General features: G+C 33.1%; 1 protein-coding gene across 1 annotated transcript in view; it reads left to right on the top strand.

Annotated features, from left to right (window-relative positions):
- Positions 1 to 909: 909 nt before the first annotated feature.
- Positions 910 to 18,243, top strand: part of LOC115885640 (RYamide receptor-like) — a 168,619-nt gene continuing 151,285 nt past the window's right edge. The window contains exon 1 of the mRNA XM_030904607.1: positions 910 to 1,084. The gene's annotated coding sequence lies outside the window, so the exon portion shown is untranslated. The remainder of the gene's footprint in view (positions 1,085 to 18,243) is intronic.

Below are 18,243 nucleotides of genomic sequence, written 5' to 3'. Positions count from 1 at the left end.
TCAGGAATTCAACAGTTCGTTCAAGGATGGTTCAAGGCAAAAACGTTTTTCGTTTTATTTAGGTTAGGTTTGACGAGTGCGACTGCGCGATGATTTCTGACTCAACTGGCCAGCGCAAAAACAATAGTTCGACTTCCTCAATCCTTTGACAAGTCTTGCTTTTGTTAGTTTGTCTATGGTACCGGCCCGTAGAACTCACTACGAACGACCGACAATTTTCAGTTTCCATTCCATATCCATTCCATATTCGTCCCGTATTTTTATTGTATTGACGCTATACGTAAGCTTCCGTTCCGTATCAGTTTCATACTTTTTATTGTATTACAATTTATATCATTACGAAAGTTTTATTTTAAAAATGTGTATCTTTTGAAAAAGGTAATACGTTTAATTAAGAGGTGAGAGGATGAATAGATATCAGCAAAATTTTAACAGAGCTGGTACAAATGTAAGAACTTGACAACGCTGTTTCCGATACGCTTCAGTCCGCCCGCCAAAAAATGTATGGAAGGAAAGGATAGGGAACGGAAGAGAAACGGAACGGATAGTGTGCATTGTCTTATTCATTTACATGATCTATAATATTTTATGTAAACGGAAGGGAGCTGATATGGAACGTATAGTGAGAATCAACCTTTAACTGGACAGATTTTATCTTTTTGACATTTTTCAGAGTTTTAATCATTTCAAGTTTACGTGGGAAATGGCACAAAAAAATTTGGAAAACACCGTCCAGCACATAATAAGTAAATACCTTCTTATTCTGGACAAAACACGGGCATTTTCCTGACAGGAAAAACGTTAAACACGGCCAACTTGATGCGCAGTGGATCGCCAGAGCGCGCTGTAGTCTTTGCCAAAAAGTTTCACCGAAGTTAAAGCATTAGTTCGCGCTCGTCGCTGCAATCCGCTTCCCACTCCAGGAAAAGCGTGCGAAAACCGCTCGGAAAATTCGGCGAGTTTCCCGACAAATTTTCCGACCACCTGTACGCGTTGAAAGCGATTTTTTTTTCAAAGGTCCCGATGATGTAGTGTAGAAAAAGTGCATCTGTTATGGTATAAAGTAGAAGTTTAAAACAGTTCTGTAAGTTTATTTTAATAATAAGTATACAAGGTGTTTCAAAAAACATGTGCCATCTATCGTGGGTAGATTCCTCACTTAAAAATAAGATTTATTTTTCATGTCAACATAGGTCCGATTCTGCTTTGTATCGTAGCTACGGGGTGTTAAAATTTTATTATTTTTTTGATTTATTGTAGTTTTCTTTCAAGTTGGAATATTTTTCTAAAAAAAGCATGTATGCCACTGACTTTTTTTTATTTTGTTGACGAAATAATGTAACCAATTTAATGCCGATTAAAAGTTGTCTCTTGATATTTTGTCAATTTTGGCCTCCTTGATGAGATAAACGCAATTTTATTAATTTGCCTTGATCCAAGTCTAATACCAAACTTTAAATTTTTTTAATATTATTAACTTTCAAAGAACACTATAATAAATTTAAAGGTTATTAAGACTTTAACACCCTGTAGCTACGAAACCAAGCCGAATCTGATCTATGTTGATATGAAAAATAAATCTTATTTCTAAGTGAGAAATCTCCCTCACATGTTTTTTGAAACACCCTGTATTTTTTTTTGAAAATATATAGAGTGAGTAATATGCACAAATGCACATATTTTCAGGGCTGGTAGATGAAACATACTTTTTTCATAAAGTTTTTCAAATAAGTCCAAAATTGCTGATAGTTTTTTAACATTGAAAATTTAAAAAAAAAAAATTTTTTGTTTAAATTTTCAGAACCACTGGGTAGTTTCTGAGTTTGTGCTCCCTCCCTGTGTTGCCATATTATCAAGATATTACGTCTTTAACTGAAGAATAAATTTTATTTTTAAATAATAATTTTATTTTTTGAAGTACAAAATTTTAAACATTTTTTTGTCACGAGAAAAAAAAACTCATAGTTTCTGAAATCGAAATATACCTTCTCTAAAAATATGTGCAGTTATTCAGCTCACCCTGTACTTTACGCCAATTTGATTCGTTGAAAAATAAAATTGGTAGATTTTTATAAAAAAAAGTGTTTGATAATACACTACTCAAAACAATTATCGCATATTTGAATAAAAGTATTACATATTTTTAAATAAGGCATGCATTTTTCTGTCTTTCTCTTGTGAGTTTTTCAAGAATAATTAGGGTACGCACTGACATGTAATTTTTAGCCGGCCGACTATTTAGTTGCAAAAGTGAAAACAATACATTCTTATGCTGATATCGCATACATTCTTATGCTATCGTCCAATTGCACTCCTTCCCACGTTATCGAAGATCATGGAGAGACTGGTTAAAAAGAGGCTTGTATCATTTCTTCTAAAATACAAAATACTCACCCCCTTTCAGTTTGGGTTCTTGAGTAACAAATGTACAAATGACGCTATGTTTTCGCTGTTTAATAATGTCTCCAGTCTGAACAACCGTCTCGTTACAGCAACAATTTTCTGTGATTTCTCGAAAGCTTTCGATTGTGTTAATCATAACATCCTAACTAACAAATTGCAGTACTATGGTATCAGGGGAACGCCTCTTGAATGGTTTAAGTCCTACCTTAACAACAGAAACCAGCGTGTGAGGGTTGATAAGACTGTGTCTTCTTGCAAGCCAATAGAATGCGGAGTACCTCAGGGCTCAGTGCTAGGTCCTATTTTGTTTCTGTTGTTTATCAACGATATTGCTAGTCTGGACATCAGTGGTAAAATCTGTCTCTTCGCGGATGATACTTGTTTCACATGGAGCAGCCCGGACACCACGGCACTTCATAGAACCATTTCCAGTGACTTAATCAACATAAAAACATGGTGCGATTCTAATTATCTGTGTCTCAACGTCTCTAAAACTAAAGTCTTATCATATAAAAGTACGTTGCTACCTTTTCAACTTGATAATACCACCATTGACGTCGTTGATTCTGTGAAATTTTTAGGCCTTGTTGTGGACAACTATTTAAAATGGGATTTGCACATCGATGCTTTAGCTAAAAAATTAAGTTCTGCCTGTTTCGCACTTAGATCAGTTGCTAATGTGCTTAATTTGTCAACATCTAGGACAGTCTATTATGCCCTTTATGAGTCGCATCTCCGATACGCACTTCCATTCTGGGGTGCGTGTTGTGCGACTCAATTTGAGCGTATCTTCAAATTACAAAAGAGAGCTGTGCGATATTCACTGAGGCTAACCAGTTGTGCTCACTGCCGGGACTTGTTTAGAAGATATAAAATATTAACTCTTCCTTCCCTATTCATACTCGAATCCGTCTGCCTAGTTCGCAAGCACGTATCGAGTATTTCTCTAGAGCCAGTTCATGGCTATCCAATTAGGAACGCAGAGCATAACATGTATCTGCCAACCCCTCACTCTGAGTTAGTAAAGAGTTCCCAATTGTACAATGCAAAAAAAAATGCACTATCATCTGCCATCTGAAATTAATTCCATTTCATCCTTTCCTGCATTTCGCAGAGCCTTGAGATCATACTTACTGGAGAAAGCCTTTTACGCGGTTAACGATTTTTTTTATTAATATCTAGGGTTCTAAATTTAACACACATTCACTAAATTTAAGAAATGATTTTGTTTTCTATCCATTTAAATTCGGTATTGACATTATATACAGTTGTTTATTTACATGTATGTTTATATTTTATTTATATTTAATTAAATACATTTTTGACAATGTACAATTTCTATAATTGTATAAAGTATTGTTTTAGTTTTGTATGTTTGCTGTTAGTTTTATATGTTTTTCTATTGTTAAGTGAAGTTTTGTATGTTTTTTATATTCTTTTTTTTTTAAGCTTTGTCAACAAAATTGTAAAATTTTTTTATGACAATAAAGCAATTTCTTTCTTATGGAGATGATCGGCCCACAGTGGTTCTGAAAATTTTAGCAAAAAATCATTTTTTTTTTAAATTTTCAAAGTAAAATAACTCCGTTATTTTGGACTTATTTGAAGAACGATAAAGAGAAAATATGTTTCTTTTATCGAGATCTACCACCCCTTAAAATACTTATTTCTGGGACATCCTGTATAAACATAATGCCGCCAAAGAACTGGATTGATTGAATACCTATATCGTTCTTTTTTATCTCTTGTTAAAAAAAAGATAAATTATATTGGGTCGTATTAGTCTATAATGAAAAAAATACCTGGATATTATAATGACATAATAGGCTCATTAGTGTGTCATTAGTGTCAATAAGGTTTTATTAACCACACCTTATCTGCTTTATAAAAGAATAGACACACAAAGCGCTAATGCCGTAAATTATATCAGCACGATATGGATTTCAGCGCGACATTCTGGAAAATAGAGCATTACCAATACGTTCTACCAGTGGCGTGTCGTGGGGTAAAGTGGATCAAGGAAAATTGCCCGAAAAAATTGCCCGAAGGAGAATTACCCGAAAACAATTGGCCGAAAAAAATCACCCGAAAAGCCCGAAAAATTGCCCGAAACGAAATAGTATCGATGACAGAAATAAAAACTCTTATTACATTTTATTTTTTTTTATTTGTTTATTTTTATATTTTTGTTTCATCAAGACAAATATGATGTTTTAGCATAAGTGAATTACAAAAAAATTGAAAAATTTAGAATAAGTCGGAAACTATTATAAATAAAATAGGGCGTAAAAAAAAGGCGTCCACTTGGCTGGGAAATGACGATCGATTACATTTCCCATAATTCCCATATAAATTTACATATATATGTTACGGTTAAAGTCCGATGTCCGGTTACCCAAGTAGCATCTATCTGACTTCGAACTAAATCTGACCTGAAGCGACGTCAGACTTTGTGCAAATTTAGGTCGGGTGCTGGTGATATGACCGACGTCGCTTTCCTAAACGATTTATAACTAAGAATTTATTTTGAACTTTAGCGCGTCAACTGTACTGTTTATTTATAACTGCCCTCTCAGTTACCCAAGTAGCATCTATCTGACTTCGAACTAAATCTGACCTGAAGCGACGTCAGACTTTGTGCAAATTTAGGTCGGGTGCTGGTGATATGACCGACGTCGCTTTCCTATTAAAAGCGACGTCGTTGGATCCGAGTTGGTAAATCCAACGATCTGTCGACGTACAAAATAACAACGTACCATTTTTATTAATTTCTCAACGTCGTTCCCACGTTGGCTTGCACGACGTACATATACTTGAACTAGCCCGACGTCTACCCGTTGTCCGAATAGGATACGTCCCACTGATAATCCCTAAAGTAACGTCCAATTATATTTTGTTGTATTTTATGTTCATACTTATAACCTAATTTACGTATCTCTGTTTACGTCAGTAAATACAACCCATTAAGTAGCATTTGCGGCCTAATGAACATCATGAACATAACCTAATAAAAAAGTTTTGTAAACAAACTTAATTTTTTATTATGCCTAAAAAACACTAAAAAGGCATTTAGACATTCATCTACATTTTACAGAAAGCTAATAAATAAAATAATAATAGTAGTAGTGATGTCTTGCCTCCACCCACGAATGCTTTTTATCCGGAAGAGATGCTACATTACATTGGTGCATCTTAATTTTATTTTTTAGCTTAGGAAACCAGCGGACCCCATCCTCCTCCCACATGTGAGGTACTGGTTCCAATTCTTTTAAATTTTGTATATATACTATCTTAAAAAAGTGGCTGCCCTTTTTTTTAAGGAGAAAACAAAAACTAAAATATAGTTGCACAAATCCACAAATCACTGATACGCAAAGTGAGGTTACGTGGCGTACGTTGGAATTATATACGTCATAATACGATTGCCGGTCGTCCGGTTTGATGATTTCGGTCGTGTGAGACGACTAATATTGGAGACCCGGTCGGAATTGGTATATTGGTAGTTCATATTAAGTCGGACACAGGAATCCGCCATTCTTAACAAATATCCGATTGTCAGCCATTTTAAAATCGGTTTTTGTTTTTAAAATTTACATTCACATTCCAATTTCTAGTAGACTAATATTGTTAAGGTTGAGTTTGGGGGGAACCACAGTACAGTTTTATGATTAAACCAGCTAGAAAATAAAAAAAAATATTTTGTGAGTTACTTTTTTATAGATATTTTTATTTCATAAATCTACCTAATTTTGAAGGCGCTCGTTGTTTTCCGGAGTATTTTAATCAGATATATCAAAAAAGTGACTTCCGTTGACAAAACTGATGTCTGGATTAATGATTCAGAATTATTATAATATGAAATTAGGTAGGCACTTATAGTTATATTCGAGGAGTGATTATGAATCCATTTGTAATTAGGTAGTTTGGTTAGGTTTTTATGTATTCTTGGTAGCGAATATGAAACCAAATGTAACGTAAGTGCTTAGCGACGAATTTTAAGTGACTAAAATCCAACGTAATATGACGTTGGTAATTGGTAGAATTACATTCCCTATTAGGTCAGAGAGCGACGTCGAGGCGACCCGAATCTGTATTCCCCATTTAGGTGCAAATAAGGGTCGTCAGGCGGTCGAACCGACGTTGGCACCCGACGTCGGGTTTATTGGACGCGACGTATACCCGACGTTAGATAAGGTCCAAATGCTACTTGGGTAATGTCGACATTAACTGGTTAATGTTTGGGAGTAGGTTATGTTTTTGGTTGTTTTGTTGTGTATTATTCTTATGTTATACTCTTTAATTCGTTAGAATTTTACGGAGATTAACCGGGTAATGTCGACATTAACCGGGCATCGGACCTTAACCGTAACATATAAAATGAAAGCGATCTTTATTTCATAGCCATCGCTGACGCCGTTTTTTTTTCGATTATACGGTATATGACACAGTAAACTTAATAAAAGTTGAAGAGTTTTGTAAAATCTCCTACAAAAAAATGATAATATATCGGGTGTGTCCTTTCAAAAACTCCTACCAAATTTTACTAGCCCAACTTCAGAGACAATGGCGTCACTGACAATTTTTTTACCACACTGAAATCTAACATTTGTTTAAACAAATTGAAATATTACAAAAACTATTAATTTTATGTATATAATATTATATATAAAAAAGTTATAGAATTTTACGGAGAATCAAAATATAAAATAAAAATTAGTTTGATGCATTTAAAAATCATATGTTATATGCGCCACATTTTTTTTGAAGTACTCTGTATACTTTGAAATAAATTTAAAATCTGTATCTTATCCTTCCCTATAACTTTTGTATTTAACATTCATTTGTAAATCTCGAAACAAATGAAATAATTGACTTTATTGCTGACTCCCGGTGTCTCCGCCACTAGTCTAGTTTTAGTATTCAAATGACTATTCATTTTCTGACTAGACATCGCGATTTTTGTCACATCAATTACAGCCCGGTCAGTACATTGAATATGATTAATCGTTACGTGTGTGAGGGAAAGGAAAACTAGTTTGCAGGAAAAAACAAATGAGATTTTCCAGCGGAAAAAACTTTGTTCTATTCTTGATGCATTTTTAAAATTCATTCTTTTTCATTATCTTCTGGAGAAATTACTATTTTGTCTGTTTCCTCTAACTAATTAAATTTAGATTTTTTTTTGACTAGCAACTTGCATGCCATTTTGACGTTTGCATTTAAAACCTAATTACATTTTTCTACATAAAATATAGAGTTTGTAGAAAAAACTTTATTTAAAAATAAACAGATTTCTTTAAGTCCAAAATATTCAGTTTTAAGACACCCTGTATACATAAATAATTATTGATTTTTTAAATATTATACGTAAGCTAGAGGGTAAAAATCGGACAACAAGAAAAGACGATAAGTGTTAGTGTGCGAACACAGTGCAAGCAGGTTTGCCGCTTACTGGTAGTCAGCGCCAATCTGGGCACCTATTCTTGACATCGTTTGACGGAACGATGAACGACAAACGGACGCCGATGCGTATGAACTCGCCTTTAGATTTTTGTCATTTTTGACGCTTGTCAAAGTCTTGCCAAATTATAGGTTATAATTTTGTGTCATCTTTTGTTAAATACCCTGCGTTTTGGAAGATGATGCATTTTGATTCGTATTATTACGTGTGTTTTGTGTCTTTTGAAGTCAAGTGGAGGAAAAATCGAGTGAAAATTAACTGTAGACCCAGAGCACAGTTTATGGTTAATACTCGCTGCCCAGGCAGAAAGTCTTATACACCAATGAAGTTGCCATCGATAAAGTTTGTATACCATTTCGTCGTAGATAGGTGCATCTCGTATAAAGTAGAAGGATCAAACTAAACACATACTAAAAAACTGAGTAGCTGTAAAATATCGACATCACACGATAGACAAATAATGGATTTTAGTACTGCAGAAAAATAATGTCAAAAGGTACTGGTTTAAAAAATTAAGATTAAAGTTAATTAATCAACCTTTAAGGTATAAAATTTGGTAGGAGTTTTTATTAATAAAATAGTTTGTTTTATTTACCTATGCTATTTTATTTATTCCTGTGGAATATTACAAATTTGTATTTGTACATAAGTTATATTGATAAATATAATCATAAATGCGGGTAGTTTCATAAAGCTTGAAAGTAAATAATAGTTCTTTTTTTATATTTTTTTGGTATGTAGTGTCTTGTTCTTGTTTGTTTTGTATTAACACATACCGTTTTTATTAAATAAAATAACTCGATTGCATTTTTTCAGTTTTATACAGTTTTTTTCACAATATTTTGAAGTAATCACTTGTCATCTTGTCAATCAAATTTTAAATATTTCCTGCTATGCGTTCCAGTCGTACCAACTTATTTCTTTGTAAAATAAAATAAACTACTTTGAAATTAAAATGACAGACACATCTATCACTGTCAAGGATCTTCTCGTTGGACAGACTATATAGAGTTTGTAGAAAAAACTTTATTTAAAAATAAACAGATTTCTTTAAGTCCAAAATATTCAGTTTTAAGACACCCTGTATACATAAATAATTATTGATTTTTTAAATATTATACGTAAGCTAGAGGGTAAAAATCGGACAACAAGAAAAGACAATAAGTGTTAGGTAATAGCTTTTAGACTACCGTTCGAGACGAGACGCATTGATATTATTTTGGTTTGGAAGGTTTGGTTATAAAAAAAGGCAAGGTAATGTTTCCTCATTATTTAACTGGTGTTAATTAAAGTATATTTTATTCTGTTTTCCTTGGACACAGTGATGGGCGGTAGGTAAATACTCAATGGGTATAATAAAGAAATGTTGGTATATATGGTAACTTTTTGTCCGTACCTATACAGGGTGTCCCAGAAATAAGTGCAGATATTTTAAGGGGTGATAGATCTGGTCAAAAGAAACATATTTTCTCTTTACCATTTTTAAAATAAATTGAAAATAACCGAGTTATTTAACTTTGAAACTTTGAAAAAAAAATTGCGACATTTTGAGAGCCGCCGGGGGATCTCGCGGATCCCCCGGCGCAGGGGAGAAATCTCGCGGATCTCGGCTTGTTCGTCGCCCGCTGTTGCCACATCGACTAGAAAGACTTAAAAAGTACTTGCAAAATTCCACACCACCCAAGAGGTTCTGCAGCGGTGTGTTACTTTTTTTTAAGTGGGTGTTCGCCAGTAGCCCTACTTTCCACATTCCACAAAATAAACTAAAAGAAAAAAAACTTACCAAACAATAAAAAAACATATCCCTATAGCAGAGAGATAACTGCACAGCTTTCTGTTTTATCCATTTTACCACTCTTAAAACTGCACATAACACTACACTTAACAACACTTCACTACAATTCTTAACAACACTATGCAAATGTTCAACTGTGGAAATATTGGCTCCTCTATTAATTTTAGAGCTAAATCGTAAATGGTTTTTAAAGATACATTACAAATTTGAACAAGGGGATCCAATATCTGGACAGTTCAAAATTTGCATGGGATATCCTATATTTCCAACGATGATGCACCATCCGGTATACCCTTCGCTTCTTGACTGCATACTATTATAATAATTGTTCAAAATGACGACCTCCATTTCCAATACATGCTCTCCTTCTTCTGAGCATGCAATTTTAACGTTTTACAGCAATTCTTCGTTGCTTTTCCCGAATCCCTCAAATGCTGAACCATACTTACAAAGGTTCGAGCATTAGGGATTTGTCTATTCGGATACTCTTCGGAATAAAGCCTCCGAGATTCTACAGGGCTTTCCCCTGCCAGGAAGTATGCTCTTCTTAGCATATCCTTCTCCGGAATTGTATACTCCATCGCGATTTGTTTATACCGATACCGATTACTGACACAAAAATATGCACTAACGAACATTTCACAACACTTTAAACATAATCTCCGATCACTTTCTCGAATTTTAAAAGCTCGATACTATTAGAAATTAGATCGATTTCTAATAGTGTCGATGCTTTGTGTACATGCGATTAATAATGTCGTTAGTCGTTAATATAATACAGGAATCTGTAATTTTCTCCCCACCGCCCATTTTATTGGAAAAAACGGCGGCAAGTTTTCTGCTTTTGAAATTACGATCGATGGCATTTTATTGTGTAAAATTGGATGGTAAATGGCATCGATCGTAATCCTCAGGCAATTTAACGTCTTAGCAAGTATACTTTTATCAAAAAAGCTTTATAGAAAATAAAATAACTGAACATGTTAGTAGCTTTATTACTAATTAAACTATTCAAAACATGTTCTGATATTACTAAAAAAATTTAAGTAAAAAATAGAGCAAATTTTATAGTTTGACGACGTTATAATTAACAATAGGCAAATGGAAAAAATTACCTAAGTACATATTAGAGACATAATTATATAAGAAAAAACGGCGTCCAGAATGGCTTGAAAATAACGGTCGGTGACATTCTCCATAAAATTTTACACATAAATTGACAGCGATCTTTATTTCATAGCCATCGCTGACGCCGTTTTTTATTCACGATCATATTGTATTTCCCATTAATCGCATGGTGGCAATACTAATTTATATTTAAAGAGATATATCTAAATGTGTATAAACTAAGTATTTTATTAGCAATCATATTTGTATAAAATTACTGAGTGAAAAAATATACAGGGTGGTCCGAACTGTATTCCGGAAACATTGGCAGCATATTCTGCATATAAAAATAAGTAAAAAAGTTCATATAAATGTATGTTCTAAAATGCTTAGTTTCGGAGATACAGGGTGTAGAAATTTCATTTTTATTTCATTTTTTTCGAAATAATTTCTGAAGCAACGTCAATATTTGGATGAAAATTGCTGTCTGGGAGTTTTTTGACATGAGAAATTTGATTTTGATATCAATATGACTCCTACTTGTAGAGGGCCCCACCTACATGTATTTTTAACTGTTTTGAGGAGTAATAACTTTTCTGTCTTTCCTTCTTTTCTTCCTTTTTTTTAATAATCCTTTTCTTATTTTTTATCTGCACACTGTATAACTCAGACTAGGATCTAATTAACTACTCCAAAACTAGTAAGAAAGTAAACTAAAACTAATAACGTGTAATCCTAATATTTAAACCTTAAAACGTCTCGAAGTTAATTATGTATAATCAGTAATTAATATCCAGCACTATGGAATTATTAATTGGGAGCTAATTCGCTCTTATATAGCTGAATATAGTAACGCGCTCTCTGTGTACCTCGTTACATAAGGCTTAAGCTGGATCTTTAATAATTATCCCAGTTTAATTGCAAATAACGCGTTTAAACTTAATTAGGAGCCATGTGTTAATATGAAATAGAGTTATTAATTCACCTAGACCGTAACAATTTTATTAAAAGGGGCTTTATGTCCCGCTGAGCGCTTTGTATCGTAACTGTCAACGAAATGTTCGAAAATTGTGATATATTTGTGAATTTGTGACGTGTTTATTGCACATTAGTCCTCTGGAAATAATAGTAGTTGATATAATAATAATTTTCATGTATAGAGTTCATGCCAAATAAACTTTTAGTCACGTGATTAAGATTGACCTGCACAGCGTTGCCCGGACACAAACGGAGTACATTGTGAGACAGAGAGAAACAAGCCCTATAACATAGGATACCGCATTTTAATGAACAGTGCTTTCCATAAAATCAATAAAATGAAAAATATACGAAATAATATAGATGTACTGATTGCTTTCGAAAATCGACAACTATGAAACTATGATCACTTCCCCCGACACAAACGGTACATTGTGAGACAGGGAATTGTAGAGAGAAACAAGCCCTTTTAATGAACAGTGCTTTCCATAAAATCAATAAAATGAAAAATATACGAAATAATATACATGTTCTGATTTCTTTCGAAAATCGACATTTATGAAACTATGAACCCTTCCTGGACACAAACGGTACATTGTGAGACAGGAAATTGTAGATAGAAACAAGCCCTATAACATAGGATACAACATTTTAATGAACAATGCTTTCAATAACATGAAAAATATACGAAATAAAATAAATGTACCGATTTCTTTCGAAAATCGACATCTATGAAAATATGAACCCTTCCTGGAGACAAACGGTACATAGTGAGACAGTTGCTCCTAATATTCTTCGGTAAAAAATAAAATACTCTTGTACCTCGCTAAATGATCAAATGTTTTTATTGTTCTGTTTCTTAGATGTGACCACGTAATACACAATAAAACTAGTTTTATAATAGTCATATAATGCTGTGTAAAATAGTTGCATAAGAGTTGTATACCTTTTTTATAGAAGAACTATACTAGAACTATGAAACTATGATCCCTTCCCCGACACAAACTGTACTTTGTGAGACAGGAAACTGTAAAGAGAAACAAGCCCTATAACATAGGATACAACATTTTAATGAACAGTGCTTTCCATAAAACCAATAAAATGAAAAATATACGAAATAATATACATGTACTGATTTCTTTCGAAAATCGACCACTATGAAACTATGATTTTGAACCACTTCGCACTAAAAGAGGTTCTAAAAAGAACAATGTTCAACTGCAAGGTGTGCTAGTAAACATGTTCAAGCGTAAACTATCACAATACTACTTATTTAAACCAAAAACTCGTAATACAAAACTAAACTGTCAAAACGAATGGCAATGTCTGGAAATAAATAAATAAATGTGGCAACTTGGCATATTTTACAGCAGAGCTACCACCTGAAACCCCAGCGCGAAATTTAAATTCCAGTTAGTCAGCACGGCACCGAATCTGTCTATGGTTGGCAACAATGAAGAAATAACGGCCAATGCAGATTCCGTGGGGAAAATGGGGAATCACTTCATCACTGAGTGCGCCGAGGCGACAACCATTCGTGCTATAAACTTTGGTACGACTGATATCGAGGATGGAGAACTATCCTCTATAAAATCGTCTCAGATACTGGCTTTTGTCAAAACCCTGACCTATATGATGAGTTATAAGTCAAGGAGGGGGAACACAATTATTGATCTATAAGTTATACAATCTATACCCCCAGTATCTGAGACTTGCAATGGCGAGATCCAGCTTAGCTATGTCACATTCAGTATAAAAATGAGGCACAAAGGAAATCCTAGCAATACAATTACCTTTCATCTTACAGAACTTCGTAAACTCTTTTCGAATCGAATGTTTCTTTGAAGTCCTTTCATCTTCATTATTAAAAGCTTTAAGATGCAGAGCTGCTTTATTTTATGCAATAGGACTTTAAATTATTGATATTTTTTTTTATTAATGCATCTCACAATGAATTTGTTCGTTTTTATTCGAATATCAAAGTGTTTTAGAAATTGTTTTTTTTTTGTTAAAAATTAGAAAAATAGAACGAAAAGTAACATCCATAAATCTTTTAACGTAAATCTTAGTTTTCTGTTCTAATATCGAATTATGTATAATATATAGGGGTATGGTAAAAAAACAAGCATTAAATGCGGGAATTATATATAGTGTATAAGCTGAACAAACAAATAATATCCGAGTTATTTACTAGATAGATATTATGTTTATTTTTCTCATAATGGCCCCAATCTCACCAAATTAGACATATTGAAATTGGTTTAAAAATAAGAATCTATTTATTTTGGTATTAATGCCATGGTTAAAATGGATACTTGGCTAGTTTTAATCCTAACTAGAAATTTTCCGCCGATGCCGATTCTTGCGAAATAGCGAGTAACCAGCAGCTAGTTTGAGTATATATTAACAACTAGTTAGTAATTAAACAAAATACAAGAAGCAAAAAATTATGGCCTAACCCATGGTACAAAGTATCGATCATACAAGGTATGATCGATAGCGGCTCCAATTTCGTTCAGTTCGCGCATACCACCTGTGACGTCACTAGAAAAATAAAGAATAAATAAAAAATAAAGAAAGTTGACAGGAGATCTGCATTATTTGTTTTTTTTTGGGGTTATGGTTAAGAATTGTTTATTTTTAAGACTTTTTAGTTCGTTTAATTTAATAATTACTAAAACCAGCAGTTCCAAAAATATATTTAAAAATAAAAGACAAAAATCCAAAATATTAATTATCTATTAACATGGATTTGGACGATAATAGGTAAGAATACTAAATTTATTTCTATATTCTGTATAAAATTGTTTATTAGATTTTTAATTTGCGATGTTTATGGTAAATAATTTTCATGTTTATTGCCTCTAAATACACATGAGGACCGAGATGAGGATATCTATGGAAAAGTAACCACAAGAGGAATTGTTACATCATATAAAAAATGTTGGGAAGTTTGTTTCCCATGGAAAAGTAGAAAATGCCAATGCAGTGAACGTATTATAATTGTGATAGAAGTAATTCCAAGGGTGAAGTTTATTATAATTAGTGGAAGTAATTCCAAGGGTGAAGTTTATTATAATTAGTGACCTGTGCTTCTTTTTATATGTAGATGTTTCAGGTTTTGAGAATAAATCGGTTGAATGAAACCCAAAATTTAGAGGAAGTATTTGCATACCCAGAATATGCCCATCAAGGATTATATAGCTCAAATTTCCTTTAATGGTAGGCAATTATTCAATGTAAATTAACTTTTTAAGTGACTGAAATATTAATTAGTTTACAATATGGTATATCATTAAAAATATATTACTTTTAGGTACAATTAGGGCCCAATACATTTCAAAAAGTAGAATATTATTTTATATTAAATGAGGTATTGTACCAACAATCAATTTATATTAATACCGGAGATTAAAAAATAACAGAATAAATAGTTCTTTTTTTTATACTACAAAAATAAACTATAGGATACAACAGTATTTAAAAAAATAAATAAAAAGTTATGTCCCGGCCGAGATTCGAACTCCGGTCTCTCGCTTCCTAGCCCGACTCCTTACGCACTGCTCCACAGTAACTTGCTTAGCGATAATTCAATGACGGTATATAACCAAAAAAAAAGGTTTATAACAATATCTTGACGATTTGAACTGGCGCGCCGAGCGTGCTGACCAATAGCGCCTGTTATCACCTGTGACGTAGCGACCAACCTGCGCAATATCATACCTTGTATTCTTTGTACCATGCCTCCTACCCATATATAGGTATATTGCATGGTACAAAGAATACAAGGTATGATATTGCGCAGGTTGGTCGCTACGTCACAGGTGATAACAGGCGCTATTGGTCAGCACGCTCCGCGCGCCAGTTCAAATCGTCAAGGTATTGTTATAAACCTGTTTTTTTGTTTATATACCGTCATTGAATTGTCGCTAAGCAAGTTACTGTGGAGTATTTTAATCAGATATATCAAAAAAGTGACTTCCGTTGACAAAACTGATGTCTGGATTAATGATTCAGAATTATTATAATATGAAATTAGATAGACACTTATAGTTCTATTCGAGGAGTGATTATGAATCCATTTGTAATTAGGTAGTTTGGTTAGGTTTTTATGTATTCTTGGTAGCGAATATGAAACCAAATTTAACGTAAGTGCTTAGCGACGAATTTTAAGTAACTAAAACCCAACGTAATATGATGTTGGTAATTGGTAGAATTACATTCCCTATTAGGTCAGATACCGACGTCGAGGCGACCCGAATCTGTATTCCCCATTTAGGTGCAAATAAGGGTTGTCAGGCGGTCGAACCGACGTTGGTACCCGACGTCGGGTTTATTGAACGCGACGTATACCCGACGTTAGATAACGTCCAAATGCTACTTGGGTATGTACTTACTCTTAAATTATAAAAACACTAATCACCCATGCTCGGAGACTCCCACCTGTTCATATGTAGGTGTTCCAATATTAATTGTATAGTAAAGAAAACAGCATATGTAGAAACAAAATATGTTTTATAGAATTGAAAAAATAAATAATTTAAAACAAGATGTTTCTTAGTTAATGACGTCGAATTAATGGAAACTCCGTCATATCTCAGTTCAAAAATAAAAACGAGATAATTCAAGAGGCATCTATTTTTAAACGTTTTAATTCCTATTCACTCTTATGTTCTTGCTTATATTTACACAATTTTCAATTAGCTTTAATTCAATTATGTCACACCCCAGACTGGGAAATCAAAAGGAAATATAATTAAATTTCAGTTTCCAGTAGAACACACGTATATTTTTTTTCTATTTCCTGATAATAACCTTTGTTCTTTTTTCTTGAAACAAAATGATTCTATGTAGTTGCTTTATCTCTATTATTAATGGAATTTATGTAAGGTCTGTTCGTTTGTGTTGGACTAAAATGAATAAAAAATGATTATTCAAAGCAAATTAGAGGAGGCGACATTATTTTCAAATTAAGCAAGTTAGTACAGCGGGGACAAAAAAGCTGTTTTAACATGATTTAACTAAACTCAAAATTTTCAAAAAAATATATGGACATTAATTACAACCAATTTTTTTACAAAAGAATAGGACATTTTTACAATGAATTGACTGAAGAATAATCGAAAACAAGAAATATTATACGATAGTCAAGCAGTTTTAAGAGCAATCGACTCAGAAATTATAAATTTGAAGTGTGTGCTTAGAGAAGCTGAACAAATTAGGCAAAGAAAATAAAGTCCTACTCTGAGTGCCAGCCCACCAAAGGATAGAACCCAAGTAGCATTTTCACGACTTGCGACCACATGTTTACTAAACACAACGTTGGATTAGTTACAAAAAATAGTTAGCTCCGTACCTTGGTTATTAAAATAAGTGTAAACGTTGTTGTAACGTTGTGCCGACGTTGAACTAGTACTACAACAAAGTAAAAGCTTCTGCGACGTCGAATAAACGTTGTCTTGTAACCTTTTTTGCTTAAGTGATCTTTAGGTGATTCGGACAACGTAGTTACAATAGTGGGCAATAAAGAGTTTTCCGACGTCACTTTCAGGACCTATTCCAACCTTATGCAAACATCGTCTGTTTTACTAATTCCAACGTTGTTTAGATTTCTTTATTCTTAATTCGTTGGTAGGACGTCGAGCCACAAAATATACAACATGGTGTATATTCTGTGGTCGAGCCACTACCTTTTTGCAACTGTATTGAACCATAACCTTAAATCTTAAAATTTCACTTCATTGTTCTGTTCAGTCCGACAGTTCGGTGCTGTTTTTGTTTTTATAAAAAAAAATAATTAAAATGGGACATAAGAAAAGTACATATAAAACTAAATTTAAATATACATCGACATATTACCGATACTTTATCCACTCCCTCGTTTATTTAGAATATAGAGGACGGTACAAGCTAGACACTAGGATGACTAAATTAGGCAATCTTGCGACTAGTATACTACCTCCTGTTAAGGCTGAACTGCGACTTTATTAGTCTAGTATGCGACTATTCGAACTACTCCACCTTAATCTCCAAAACAACAAAGTGAAAGCCGCCATGTTGTTGAATAAGAAAATGTTTCGTTCCTAAAATAGCAATTTCTGCTTTTTGAATACATTAACTTGAAATATTTGACCCTAAACAACACGCGGAAACATTTTTTTCGACTGCGAATAAATTATTCTCATTTTACTAAAAAAAATTCAAGAAATTTTTTAAAACTTCTTTAATTTTAAGGCTCATTAGTATTTTTCAAAGTAGAAACAATACATTTATCAATAAAGTTGTTTGCGTTTAACTTTTTTGCCTTGGGTAACGAGTTACAGAGTCGGTTAAAGTGTTTCAATAATTATGATCTTCAAACATCCTCAACACTTAAATACTTTTGTTTTGTTTTCCTTTACTGCCATCTGGCATATGTCTCTAACTAAATCATAAAAATAATATTTTTACTATAATTATCCCAATTTAGGATAAAACGCGACTTAGACGCCATATCTAT

Source organism: Sitophilus oryzae, unplaced genomic scaffold, assembly GCF_002938485.1.
Source record: "Sitophilus oryzae breed Bouriz unplaced genomic scaffold, Soryzae_2.0 scaffold_410_pilon_pilon, whole genome shotgun sequence".
In the NCBI taxonomy this organism is placed as follows: domain Eukaryota; kingdom Metazoa; phylum Arthropoda; class Insecta; order Coleoptera; family Curculionidae; genus Sitophilus; species Sitophilus oryzae.
The sequence above is the reverse complement of the archived record's forward strand: the minus strand, read 5'-3'. Positions and strand labels throughout refer to the sequence as shown.